Here is a 4,215-nt window from a genome sequence, read left to right on the forward strand (position 1 = left end):
GTAAAAGCAACATAAGTAACTATTTGCATATATAACAGACTGTAAATCCATACGAAATTTAAAAAGCAATCCGTTTCAATTACAGATGGTAAAATCATTCGTAATTTATGTAGCTACAGTGATTTAAGCATTTAATTGCGAAATCATCAGCTTAGACTAGAATTGTATAGTAGATTTTTTCTTTTTAATAGTAAGTCTTCTGCTATAATATTCTCTTACCTAAACTCTAAGACCAGTGACCTTCCTATAGTTCGATTACAGCTTTGAATATTATCTTCCTACCCAAATTTAGAAAATTATAGATAACATTAATATTATAAGCAATATGATAAAATGAAATAATATTACAAATTTCGGATTGTGCAAAGGAAACTTATCGCCACAACTATAGCGAAAATGCGTTGTTGTAGTGTAGATGTATGTAGAGGGGGGGTTGACACGATCAAAGTACTTTGATCTAAGTAAGCGCGCAATCAAAGTAAGTCATAAAAGTAAAGTTGATCAAAGTAAGCGCGCGCATTCACCAGTAGGGAAATATTTTTAGGGAAATGTGACGATTTAGAAGAAGATGTTTTTGTTTACAGGGAATATGTTTATTTTGAACCTTTCTTTCAAGAAATCTAGACGTACTGTACTAATAGGATTTGAAAACTTCTCTATATTATCGGGTAAGTGAGAATTTCTTCGTTTATAATCAACTATATGTGCTTTTAAAATGAATATTACGTTTTCTATTTTAAATACTACTAATTATATCACATACTAATATACGTTATACTAATGTATATATGGTATAGTTGTGTAGTTAATAGATTATTCGAAGTATTTCTGAACTGAATAATCTGAAATAAACACAAAATATGTATTCCATTCCTAATAGTTCATTTATTCCCGATCCGTTTGTGTATTAATAATTTTTATTAAAGTTTATAAAATATTTAGTTAAACTTTTTTTCAGCTCTATCATTTTATAGTACCTATAATTTATTGCTTAACTTTTATTACTGTGTAGATATTAATACAGATTATTTTCTGTCAAAATTTTACATAGGTAATTGTTGTTTTTGGTTACTTTCTGTCTATATTTAATTAAAGAAAAATTGCTTACAGATAAAATTTTGTGTCATGATAAGTGTGGAATTTTAAAAACATGAAGATCCATATGTCTCATTTAGGAATTAGATTAGTTGTCAATTCTATATTACAATTCAGCCATTTTAAATTCAGCCATTCTAGCTTAATATTAAGATCTTTTTTTATTGGTTTGATCTTTTTATATTGGTTTGATACAAATTTGCTTGAGAATTTTAAAATGTCTGTTTGTTTGACTTTATCTTTTTTGCCAAATGTCTTATGTTTTATTTAACCAGATACACACTAGCTTACTTGACACTAAAATTGTTTCATACAAAGAATATCTTATTTCCATGTATAATAATTTAAAATTATTCATGAGTTATTTTCATGAGAATTTTATCTTGATGAACTATAGAAAGTTTTGTTGTTGAATAAAAATGTTTAATATTTCTTTAGTCAACTTCATTTTGGACTGTTTGTGATGCTTTATGCTATGCTACAGTTATTAAATTGAAATCCTATGGACTTACTTTTATTTCTATTTACTTATGTAATAGAATAGTAAATTTTTTTTTGTTCAAAGTTACATTATTTGCTCTAAGAAAGAGCAAAAAAAATTTTCTTTTTGGAAACATATGATATGCAAAATCTTAAATAATTTGATTCAAATGTGCTAGTTTTACGAACTTTACAATACTTAATATATACAGTGTGTTCTCTAAATACCGCTTTTGATGTGTATTTTTATAATCCTTATCTAAAAGGAAAACAAAAAGTGTGTATGTTACAATTAGTATAAAAGTATGGGGAAAACATATGCACTATTGAAATCTGACTATTTACAGTTAAAAAATGTAGATGTTCTTAACATCAAAAGAGGTTTAATTGGGTGTTGAAACTTGAAGATGTGTTTTTTATACAGTCAAATGTGTCTTGTTGTATATTTCTTTTGTCTTCCAGAAAAGTGATTTGTCATTTTTCGACTGTGTTTTTTTTTTCCTTCTTTAAATACTAATTCGCTAATACTAATTTTTTGATAAGGTATTTGAAAAGACATATTAAGAGCAATTCTCATGAAATACCACATATATAGCCTATGTCTCATTGTGCTCATCAAATTCAAGTTTTGTCAAAGTAAATTTACACTTTTAATCTATGGATTTTATAAATATTGTTTTAATATTAATGAAGAGTTGATACTAATTTTGTTACTTGATTGCTAACTTCATTCTCCTCAAAAATATACAAATTGGAAGTTACAGTCAGCACAATTCAAGTGCTCATTAATAGGCAATTTATTTTTCAGCCGTAGGAAGTTATTTCTTTTCAAATTTAGTAAAGTAGAAACTTTGTGTATTTTGAGCATAGTTTAAATTTGTTTATTATTTTTTCTAAATGAATATTCAATAAGGATAGTTTAATTTTATGTGGTGTAGACCATTTTGAAACACTACTATTACTTTTAAACAATTTTACTGAAATATATTAAAAAATTCAGAATTTTTTTATGTTTGAAATTGTGTTAGAATTTTGTGTAAATTTTAAGGGGGAGTAGTCGAAGTTGTATTAGGAAAAAATTTGATATTATTAGTTGATTGTATTAGGAGAAGTTGATGGCGTAGCAAATGTTAATCACTAATTCCATAGAAGACACTAAAAAATCGAATGATAATAATGTTTTGTTTTTTTTTTAAATAACGGCAGGCACTGAACTTTTCGTTCCTCGCCATAGAAGATGCCGTAATTGTTACTCATTTAGCGTTACCCTGTGGGCGCCTGTGAACCAAAGTTTCACGGAGGCGACCAACGTTACCCACGCCATACTGCCACATACCCGTTCATAGGGTGGGCCACATTCACACAACAGAAGATATATCACACAACAGGCCGGCATGATAATAATGTAATATAACAGTATAAAAAAATTAAATCAATTGTAAAGAAAAGATTTATTAACCTTTTATTTATTTATTTATTTTTTCAAATATTTTTTTTTTTTTTATCTCTTACAGGTTGGCAGAATTTATTCTTCGTCTCCTCTTCTGCATTTAAAATAACCTGCATTATATCACAGCCGGAAATAATTACAAGCTTTCATTTTCTAAAAACCATAAACAGAAGTAAAAAGAGCAGTAGTGAAAGTGTTCAGAGAAAAATGTTTTGACCTTAGGGAGCTTTCATAATCATTTATAACTTTTTATCTTAATTTACTTAATTACCTTGATTAATCTTAATCTTATCAGGACTTTTATAATCTTAATTATGTATTAGTTATTTTTGTTCTAAAAATTTTTGGGGGTTATTGTGGTAGCAATTTTTAAAAAAAAAAATTCTTGTACTGGATCTTTCATTGGGTTAATAACATTTTACTATGGCCTATTCAAAATTGTTATACAAAAGTTTTTAACTATATTTTCTAAACATTAAATCTGAGGAAATTTGCTATTATATATTCTTTGTAGATTAAAATTCAAATTATATTTTTATTATTAAACAGTTCAAGATTCTTTCTTTAAATGTAAACTTCTTCTAATTGTTTTATATTGTAAAATTTTAATGTTGGTACTGCATAATGTATATGCATGTTACATAAAATATTTATAAATCTTTGGGACAGTTTTCTTCAATCTTTTTGTTCTTATTCTCTTCTTTTTAAGTACTAGAAATTAGTCAAAATTGTTTATGGCTGAGAGCTTATAAATTTCTTCATTCATAGTTTCAGTGTATTCCATTAAAATTATTTCCTTAAACTAATATGTTTAATTTACTATAAAAATTATTTCATTCAATTTAATATATTGTTCTTTCCCATTTCAATTGATTTGTAATCCAATGATGTTTTTACCAATAAAATTTTTTAAACTAAGAACTATTGCTTGTATGTTGCAAAAAAATAAAATTGGATTTCAGTGGAGTTGTATAATAAATTTTATAAATAGTATATTTTTCTGTATTAGATGTAAAAGGTTTCAGCATGCAAAATTTATAGAAATCAATACTTTTCTTGAAGTAAATGATACTCTATAAATAACAATAATAAACGATGTAGGAATCAAATAGCAAATGCCTAAAGTTATTGAGTATCAAAGAATGTTTCTAGATCTTTCTGGAAGCTTTTTCTAAAGTTGCTAAAGTTTC

At 26.2% G+C, this 4,215-nt stretch overlaps 1 long non-coding RNA gene across 1 annotated transcript; it reads left to right on the forward strand.

Annotated features, from left to right (window-relative positions):
- The first annotated feature begins 366 nt into the window (after positions 1-366).
- Positions 367-3,946, forward strand: LOC122271072 (uncharacterized). The gene is made up of 2 exons (XR_006226146.2): positions 367-668; positions 3,090-3,946. It is a non-coding gene; the product is annotated as an uncharacterized lncRNA (long non-coding RNA).
- The last annotated feature ends 269 nt before the right edge of the window (positions 3,947-4,215 follow it).

This window comes from Parasteatoda tepidariorum, chromosome 10 (assembly GCF_043381705.1).
Source record: "Parasteatoda tepidariorum isolate YZ-2023 chromosome 10, CAS_Ptep_4.0, whole genome shotgun sequence".
Taxonomy (NCBI): domain Eukaryota; kingdom Metazoa; phylum Arthropoda; class Arachnida; order Araneae; family Theridiidae; genus Parasteatoda; species Parasteatoda tepidariorum.